Source organism: Apis dorsata, unplaced genomic scaffold, assembly GCF_000469605.1.
Source record: "Apis dorsata unplaced genomic scaffold, Apis dorsata 1.3 scaffold_58, whole genome shotgun sequence".
NCBI lineage: Eukaryota > Metazoa > Arthropoda > Insecta > Hymenoptera > Apidae > Apis > Apis dorsata.
Window position 1 is genome coordinate 212,305 of NW_006263358.1, and position 10,807 is coordinate 223,111.

The following is a 10,807-nucleotide window of genomic DNA, read 5'->3' on the forward strand; positions in this document are numbered from 1 at the left end:
TTAGAACAGTACGTTTAATAGTGACGCGATGTCACGATCTATCGTGGAAATTAAATTTGTTAGGTTGGAAGGGTTTTTTTTTTTAGCGAGCAGGTTGTTTCTTTGATTAAAAACACGTGTAATTATAGAAGTCGTAGACGGTCCGCAGGCGTCTCTCGCCTCTAATATTTTACTCATTTTAGTCGGAAAATCTTGCGAGCAGTGCCGCGTGCAGCAGTAATTATTCATAGCAATTACGCTGTTTCCCGACTTGCACAAAGGCGCGCCCTTTTTACGAGTGTTTCTCGTACGCGGCCCTACGGGATATTGTTAAAAGTAATATCATCGCGTTTAACCTAACATCGTAGAAATAAAAATTTGTCCGGCATTTGTGCGAATTTCAAGTTCCATTTACGGGAACAACATATCTATTTATAAAACACCAACAAGGATTCGCACGATGAAGCGCGATCTTAAAAAAAGAAGGATGATATATCCTATATACACGAGATCAAGTAATTACATCCTGAAAAATTATCCTGAAATTTTAATTTACATTTCGTGAAAGTTGACGAAAGAAATGGTCCGAGTAATTTTATCTAAAAAAATTTCAAGTTTAAAACGGTCCACGGTTTTCTCTCATAATTTCGAAATTAAAATTCTCTTCGATTAAATTTTCTAAAATTTTTTACGAATTACTTACATTTTTAAGATATAAACGTTAGTATCCCGTGTCCGTAAAAATTCTGTGTCTTCGATCTGGAATTTTTAACCGAAAATGGCGAACGAAATTACGATCGAAGATCGAGGGCGTCGAAATCGCTCGTTAGCCAGGGAGAAAAGTCGTTTCGAGGGGATATCGTGGTCGTTCAGTTGTGGAACTTGATTCCGGGAACGGGGTACAAAATGGAGGTAGTTCCGGAGTTTTATTCCGCTGATCTTTGGACGATTTAATGCCTGTAAATTCGGAAAGGGAACAGTAGCTGCAGCGATATTGCTCTTGGCTCCGGGGTTGAAGAAAATATCGGGGAAGCATGAACGATGGAAGAAGGGAAGGATGGAATTGTTCGATATTCGAGGAACGTCACAGAATGGCACGCGACGATCGCGACTTCGGTCGTTAGGAGTTCAATTATTGCTTCGAGATCGTGACAAATAGACTCGCGAAGGAAGTTTACCATTATTTGCCGCTGCTAAACTTCTCAACCCTCCCCTTCCCCTTCTTAATTTCTTTCTCAATCGTTTATTTCAACACGGCCCCTTTCCTCGATTCGATTTAAATTCTCTTTTTTTCGGTGATTCACACCCATCGTCTCGAACGATTCATTTTTCCCTTCCCTTCTCTTCCCTTCCCTGTGCCGTTAAAGCTTTCTCCCCTTCTCTCCCTCCTCTCCCTCGTTACTCGTTAACTTACACAGTTCCACTGACCGTAAAATTCCACCCCTTCTGAAAATGATCCAACGACCGCGGCTCCCACGGATTCGACTTTCTCCCGAGATTCGCCTTTAGGAACTAATCATCCCCAATCTTTCCCACCGGCACTCCGTCTAATTAGATCGTTAATCACCTTGTCATACACTTCCGCGTGGGACGGCCGAGATTTAACGCCACGACGACGTAATAAACGACCAATCTATCCACGTTGCCCCGCGAACAGAGATTGGCCCCCTCCCCCCCTCCCTCCAGTTACACGGCATCGGTGGTGAGAGTGCATAAAAACGTTGGCCGCGCACACACACACACACACACACACATAAAGTTCGTTCGTTACGCCTTTCATGACTATCTGATGCACGTTGCCAACGTGATAGATGTTTATGCCTCGCGCGACACTCCATTTGCCCTTATTTTCCGGACATATCCGCAACTCCTGCCTCCCTGTCGCCAACCCCTTTACCTCCTCCTCTGTCGCGTTGTACACCGTTGGATATTACCGTTCTTTATACTTTCAAAGAGGACCGACGGCGTCTCGATGGAAAACGGAAACAGGGGGCGAGGGGGGAGGGACCGGTTGCTCACCGTATATATGTTGCTACATGTATTACGCGTTTCCGTATTTATACACGGTGTACTTGTATAAAGGGAACCGAGCTCGTACTCTGGTCGATCGAACGGACCGGACGATGGAGGGAAAGAGAGGCCGCTTCCTTCTTTCCGCCTCGCTCTGTGCGCTCGATACACGGCCAAGGCTTTCATCCCCTGCCCTGTTACCACTGCAATTAATTCGATTTTTCATTCGGGGACACTGGCATCGAGTCGGTCTTCTTCTCCTCCGCCGTTTCCTCCTCCTATTTGACGGAATTCACTTTTAATATTTAATGCGTTTGTTAACCGGTGTTATAATTTCTGGGTGAATAATGAGATTGGGTGAATAAGGGGAGAAGGGGGAAGAAGTGGAAAACGAGGTGCTTTTGGTATCGATATTTTTAATTTTATTTAATCGGATCGGAAACGCTTTGTTCTCGACAAAGATTGCAAGTTTCTCCGAGAAGGGATTGTGCATTTTGTAACTTTTGAGCTCCTTCAATTCGAACAACAGATTGTGTTGAAACAATGTTCGATGAATGTCGAATAATTGAAAATTTTATCCGAATTGGAGCAACGGATATAATAAGAGAAATATTTGGATTTTGTTTTAATATCTTTTCTTCCCCTCCGCCCCTCCTATGTGATCATAGAATCGAATAATATCGAAGCTTTTAATTATCGTGGCACAAAAAGACGAGAAACGAGTTTCAGTGAATAAAAGTAGAGATTTTTATTAATAATTCGTCTTATATTTCCGTACACTATACGAAGCGATCGAGATAATTAAAGGGGAACGTCGGTTTAAGAAGGATGATCTCATCCTTGATCTTCGATCGAACCCGTGTATATTAATTAAGCTAAGAGACACTGATCCATCGAACTAATTGACCCGTAATTACGATGTATTCATAGCTCACCCTCCGCTGTGTATTTATTCAGACGCGGCTCGTCGACGCGTCTATAGTCGACTCGCGCGCAAAATTGATCGTTGAACGTGTCTCGTTCCCTGCCGACACACCGATGACGTAACTCTGGTAATGCACTTTTCAACCCGCCGCTCTCAAAGATCTCGCTTTACACTTTGTTTACGCGACAGCATCCCTTCCTTTCCTCTTCAGAGACGCATCGCTGGAAAAAGAAAATATCGCGAAATCTTGTTGCGCCGCACAAATGGCGGAGGAGTCGAGCGAAATGGAAATATGGGGGGAGGGGGAATTTATTTTTAAGATGAGATCGATGAAAATTATTTTCCCCTTTATCACGATTTAGACGTCGTCGATGACCGAAATTCATTTCAAAATTTAAATTCCTATCCTTGGAGCAAATGTATACTCTAACCCTTCGCTTTAATCGTGGTAATCCCCTTCCCCCCCCCTTCCCCTCTGACGTAGCCCCGGTGAAAATCGATTTAATCTCCTCCATGAGAATTAATAGAGAAGCTGGTCGTTATATTTTCCCCGATTTTCTCGGTGAATTTATGACGCCACATGCGCCACGTGGGATGGCCGAGTCTAAATAATATTCATTGATATTCGTTGATTTTTTATTGGGACGGAGAGAGTGCACGGGGCAAAGTCGATATCGGTCGGACGCTGCAGTGTCGGGGCTCGTTTCGTTAAAACTTAACGAAAATTTTCGGGGAGGAACCGGTCCGGTTTCCGGTAGATTTTTAACGATAGATTTATGACGCTATGCAAATTCAACGTTATAGTTTGAAAAGTTTTTAAAATTTACATGCAAACGTAATTCTCATTCGGCCACGTTCTTCTCTGCCGGGGGTACAAGATATACATATATATTATTCCTCATTCATGTTTCGTTAAAGAGGGCATTCCGAATTGTTTGCGGAATACTGTCCATAAAAATGTTGACGGTTGCGAGCGTCCGTGTATCCGATGAAGTCCCTATCGAAGTACCTTTTTTTTTTTTTTTACGAGTTTCTGTATACGATACACGGTTAACAATGGCGCGTTACTCGATTAGCGATCACGCGATGAAATACGGAGAAGTGGAGAGGAAAGAAGAGAAAGAGAGACAGTAGTAAAATGTTGATGAACGCAGACAAGATTATTCCGAGTGAATTTTGCTTTTGCTGAGAAACGTGATAATCGTGTAACGGGAATAGAATAAAGGGAATGAAAAAAAAAAAAAAGGGAATCCGATGCATTGTCGGAATATTTATACATCACGGACAGGAGAGTCTCCTTTGTCAGAAAACGAAACTTTCCGCGGAGGCTCGTCCACGTAATAGGGAGAGACACTGGGTCGTGGTACGTTCGATTTGGATTAACGCCAGCATCGACATTAGTCTTTGGCTTCGCGTTCGAACGAGGAATAAATTGGAAAAGAGCTTATCGCGTGATATTCGAACGCCGTTTCGCGTCTACGTTAATCTTGGACTTGTCCAAACCACGTTATCCACCACGTGGCCACCAATACTGCTACAGATACGCCGTTATCTCTCGGCCCCGCTTCATTCGGTAATGTCAACTCATTTGTTTAACGCTAGTTCATTTACAGGATATGGTTATGGACCGATAATGCGATAAATCTTTTTATCCGCGTTGACAAATTGAGAGACAAGAAGATACCAATCATTTCTTTCTTTTTTATCTGGATGGAATAACTTTTGGAATTTCTCGTAAGAACGTTGAAAATCGTACGAACAATGAATTATGCTCGTTCAAAAATATCCATCGTGTATTCGAAAGGACAACGAAAACGTTTCCAATTGAAACGCGATAGATATCGCGTCCCTTTTGTTCAATTCTCGTTTGTCGCTGCACGAGCGCGTAAGTGGCAAGGAAAAGGAGGATGGCAAATACGGTGGTCGAATTATACGCATCATGGGACACAGGTCGTAATCGCAAATGAGTTTAATGGGTTTAGCGTTTGCCTCGCATGCGATCGTGCGGTTTGTTCGTAACGGAACAATCTGAAAACAATTTGCGAGACACATATGTAGACACTCGAAAACTATTTACTACATATGAATGCAGCAGTAACGGGGAGAGAGATGCGGGCGACGAATCTCGGCCGAGGCTGGGCCGTGAGAGTTGCTCACGACCATCCCTCTCCCTCACGAAGTCGATATTAATTATTCCGTCGCGGACGAGCAATTTATAGGAGTTATTGTTTGCCACCGCTTCAGACGACGGCCAGAAATTTTCCAGAAATTCCGACCGATCGATCATTATATCGCAACCCGTTATTCCATTTCATTAACAATGCTCGAACCGCTGCGAGAATTATCAGCCGCGCAATTTCCCTCCACGTAACGAATTAATTGTCGAACAAGGCATGTTTAAACTGTATTACGTACCTACCTTCGTTCCAAGTATCGACAGATATTTAAAAACGAGTGTGCGCCTTACAAGGATTTCCCAAGATAATCGTATCAATTGGATTTTGATCGTTGAAGAAACGTGATCTCCGGAGAATCTAAAAATTCCTAGTAGATCCTGGATTAAATTGTTTTGGAAGAAATTTTGATCGCGTCTATTTAAAGGTTTGGATTGGAAATGTCCGAGTTTGCAACTGTTTTCAATCTTGGAACGATTCTTCTTAAATTCGTTCCACGGGAGCATCCGTCACGTGAAAATTTACGGTGCAGTGGCATAAGACCGTTTAGATATCGATTACCGGTCTATCCTACAGAGATGAGCGATTTGTATATATAGGGATAATCGATTAGTCTGTTTACTGTGCGTGACCCTCGACTGGATTATGCCTGCAATCGATTAACGGGCGAATCGATCGACCACATTCGGTTAACAGATACTGATACATCCTACTACAATTAACCGCTTAGCGGTGTACTCAAATTACCTAATACTCTTCGTCACGTTGTATTGACTTTGAACCGTGGCCAGTGCGGTGTTGTTGCAACGATCCGACTTCGAAACGTTTATCCGTCGATCGTGAATCTATTCCAGATCGAAGTTTTCCATTCCCCATCTTCTTCATATTTGAAACGATTCTGATCCCTTTTCCTTTTCTAATCAGGCATCGATCACCTTTAATCGTCTCAAATTCAAGAACTATCAACGCTTCTAAAATATACCAACGCTACGAAGAGAAGGAGGAGGAGGAGGAATGAAAAAAAGGAGGGAAATAATCTTCTCGTTTCATCCCTCTAACGAATCAATCCGACGTAAAAAAGAGAAGACGGAAGATCGTCGTTGAAGAATACACAAGATTTCGCGTGCTCGAAATCCAAGGAAGGGGCGCAAACAACGCGTGCAAACATGCACAAACAGACGAAGAATCGCGGATGCATCGAGGATGCATCGAAAGCGCCCCATTTGGCGAGCATTTCGTGAGCCTCGAAGATCCAACCCTCGTTCCCAAGGGCTCAGAGACAGACAACAGTTGGAGGGTGGTGCGTGGAAGAAGCGAGGGAGGGTGGGAGGTAGCCGACAAATTCTTGGAGCGCTTTCGCCAGCTTGAAGAGGCACTCGATGTTCGAAAAGCAGCGTCGAAGGATCGCTGGGCCTGTTTACCCGTCCGCAGTTGCTTGAACTTTAAAGTTCGTAGGTGAGGCCGACCGTAAATCAAGCGTTTCAAACCGGCCACCTGTGGCGTCGCGACGTCGTTCTATGCTCCTTCCCTTCCTCTCTCTCTTTCTCTCGTGGAATTCTACGCCGATTTGTCTTTCGTCTCTTTCCTCCCTTTCTACTTTTTACCTTGCTCAAAGATCCGATCCCGTCGTCGTCGTCGTCGTCGTCGTTGTCGTCGTCGTCGTCGTTGTCGTCGTCGTTGTCGTGAAACGTACACGTGTATATACACAGCGAAGAGAAAGGAACGGGCGCATGGAACAGGTATACGGAGGAATGAAAAAGAGAGGGCGAGTTACAAAAAAAAGAGAGAAAGAGAGAGAGAGAAGGCGATTTCATCGGTGAAAGCGACACGATCACGATGGTTACGAGGTTCCTCGAGCTGACGTGGTCCGAAGCTACTCTTGGGAACGAGGTTGGCCGCCATTAAGGCATTCCAGCGGCGTCCGTCGGTTCGAATGACGACCTCCAGCGATCCAGAAAATAAACCTCTCGTCTCGAACCTTTCCCATATATGGTCCCCGGTTGCTGGCCGAGGTTATGAACCCTCATCGACTACGACTCGTTTACTATGGGCTACCAAGGAACCGATCGAATATCCTTCTTTCGACCCTTGCTCCTCGTAAAACTATTCCGACTGTTCTCCCTTCTACGATATTGGTACATCATCAACTCCCAAACTTGATTCTGATCGTTTTATCTTTATGGAAATTCCACAGACGTGCCGACGTCTGTGTGAGATACTTTTCAAATTAAATCGAACGTTTCGCTTTTCGCAAATTTGATAATTTGTTGTTTTGCCGATGATTTCGCTGATTACTTTGAAATTATTCGTAATTTTAAAACGAATATTGGAATATTGGAGTATCTGGAAATGAGATACTTTTCGATCGACGTGTTTTCGAGCGCGGGAAGATTTTAAATCCCGCGATCCCAGGAGAAATATCGAGGATCTCGGAGGCAATGGTTTATTAGAGCATAAAGAGGGCTGACCGGCCGTCGAAGCGTTGAAACAATTAAAGTAATCCCGCGGAAATAATCTTCGCGACAGGCCGGTGTCTAGGGGCGGAAGCTTTAAGCTTCGATGCCGACCGTATCTCTTTAAGCTGAGATAAACGGGAGGAGCGGTTGAGAAAGGAAGCTCGCTGGCTCTGTCGTTTATCATCAAGGCATAGCTATTTCGGGAACAATCCGACTCGTTTTAGTGGCTCTCAAAATCAGGACGCAAGCGGAAAATGGGGCAGAAGGGGCGATTCGACGATGAGAATGGTTCGGTGGACGAAAGGGAGAAGAAAGTACGACGAGATGACGGGACTGAAAAGGGGACGACAGGGTTTCTTATCCTTGTATAAAACGATTGCCACCGGTAACGAAAATTACGACGACGAAACAAACCGGCGATGCTAATACGAAACGATAACTCAACCTTTACCCTCTTCTCCAACCCTTACATTGTTTCTTTACCGAGGGAGACATCTTGAGCCTCTGCATCCATCTTCCGGTTTGGAACGGACCTCGATGTGGTTGCAAACCGGGGATTCAAATTAATTTGGGAGCATTACGCGCTTTCACCGCGAGTCTCGCGTTACTGTTTCTTTTGTTTGTTGCTCGAGAAAACGGAAGGGAGGGAAAAACAGGAGAAAATTAGGCGAAAAGAAGAAGAAGAGGAAGAAGAGAAAAAAGATGAGAACGCTCAATACCAGGGGAAGAATCGTATTTCTATTGAACGTATTAAATCAATTTCCATTGTTTCTTCGATCTCGAAGAATTTTTCTCTTCGCTTTTTGCATTCCATTGATTTTTTTTTTTCTTTTTTCTTTTTTTCTTTTTTTTTTTAAACTGATCGATATTCCTTCTGTCAAGAAAAGAGAACGATGGCGAGGACGACTTTGGACCAATAAGAATAGCTCACTGCCGTGGAAAGGATCGTAATTAGAGGCTATTTATCGCTGGCCTTGAGGAAATTTCTTCTGTACCCTCCGCAACATCTATCTTACTTTCCCTCCTTCCTGCTCCTTCGGCTCCGCTTTGCGTCTCTCCTACTGTTCTTTAGCCAACGAGCAAAGCCCTCACGCGAGATTTACCAGTATTAACGTCGAATAGAGGACAGAGCCGTTTAAGGCAAATTGCGGAGATATCGTTAAAAGGGCCGGTTACACGGATTTTAAGCATATTTATTACCTCTCGGCCGCTAATTATACCACGAAACGTTATAATACATTTATCGACCGAAAAATGGAGAACTTGTGACTTATCCTCTAGTAATATTTTAATTTCAACCTCGTCTGTATCGAGATCGTACATGTAAGAAAAGAAGAAGAACACCAATGATATATTCGAACGAATTCGAATTCACGGATGGTAATCTAAAAGAAAGTTCGAACGTCTGACTATACGCGTACCGTTTCTACTTCGAACGGGCGCTCGTGGAAGAATTCAACGCGTGATAATTTAACTGTATTTTCGTCATAATCAGAATATTCGGTTTCAATTTAATAGCGAAAAGTTTCATCTTTGGCGCGTCTGATGCTAGAGATTTCGTTTTCATAACGCGGAAGATTACGTATCGTATAAACCGCGATTTGAATAAATTTAGATCAATATCTTGGTCGACCACTCTTCCTCGACCCCGTGTTTCTTTCTTCCTCGCCGCAACGCTCACCACCGCTTTTTCCACCGCCATCGAGAATATTTCCCCGTTTTTATACCGGGTTCTCGTATTATCGGTATAATGAAATTCAGAAAGGAAGTGCATTTTTAGCGAGGAGAGGGCAAGCGAGCTTATGTCGCGGTGAAAAGATTATGCAAAGTATTCGACTGCCGTTCGAATCTCATTAAAAGCGGACAGATGCGAATCTGGAAACTTGTTTTCATCCGGGGATGAATAGGCAGTGTCGGGCGGGGTGTTTAGTTAAGGGTGGCAACCTTGAAGGCGACGGCGGCGGATACTAATATAATTGTCCCTTCGATCACGTGATCTCGTGCCGGCTAATGACGTCATTACGTCACGCTAATAGCCTTTCCCTAACAGGCTGTCGAGACTGAAGAGACTTCACCGAGGATTCACCGTCTATGGAAAGTGTTTCCAGTTGCTAGTTTCTACCTTTCCACGTTCGTCGCGCAATCCGTTTAATAGATTTGCTCGACACCAAGGGACGACGTTTCATAAACTTTTTCTCCTCCTCCCCTACTGCCCTACGTTAACGAGGCCACGTACAAATCGTTACGTTCGCGTAAACGATGCTAACTTTCCCTTTCGTCACGAATGAGAGGAAAGAAAGAGAGAAAAAAAAAGAAAAACAAGGGAAAAGTAGGCAGAGATTTCAACCTTGCTGGAAATTTATTCGTCGTCCGTCATAAATTTGCCGCGTTCTCGCAACACGGGCACGTACCCAGCCTCTTTTTCTCCGCACACTTTTTCTTGAATTTTATTTTTCAAGCGCTCGAGCGCCGCCCTCCCCTCGTACACGAAGAAATAAAAAAGAGAGGAGAATCCTGCGACGGACGCAGCCCCGGCAAGATTTTTAATGCGTTTTCACGGAATTCCTAACGAACCACTCGTGTCCCTGAAAGGGTGATTACCGAGGCAACGATTACAGCGCGATTCAGGCCCGGCCGGTTGGACCCCGGGATTCGCAGTTGGACGCGTTTCCGACAATGGTCCCGGCCCCACGACAGAAACGCGAAAGTATCCTCGAGACCCGTCGACGCGTAAAATGGAGCGGACGAGGCGAAACTTGATTATAATTACGATTTTCCCCCAAGTACACTCGAGGGGCGGGAGTAACGAACTGCACCCAAGTGCCACGCCAAACATTTGCGTACCTATGTATGCAGTCGCTTCCCCGCATTCTCCGCATCTTTGTGCAACAGGGTAGTGTGCGCACCGCTGCCTATCCCAAAGAGAAGTTCCGTAATACCGGGCGTTCTGCGCGCGCGTACGGTTTCCACACGATCGTAAGAGTTTCGAGGTGGTGGTGGCCTCCTCCACGTGCACGTACACGATACTTCGAAAGCATCATCCTAGACGCGATTAGCGTGTACCGCGACGATAACGATCCCGGTGTATAGCTTTCGAGGGTTCTACCGATATTTAGACAACGCATCGTAATTTTATAATTCGCCCGAAGCGTATAATTCTCGAACGAGTTTCATCACGTGTTTCATCCGGCCTTGTATCTCGTCGCGTACGTAATTTTCCAGAGCGGAGAGAGAGAGAGAGAGAGAGAGAGAGAGAGAGAGAG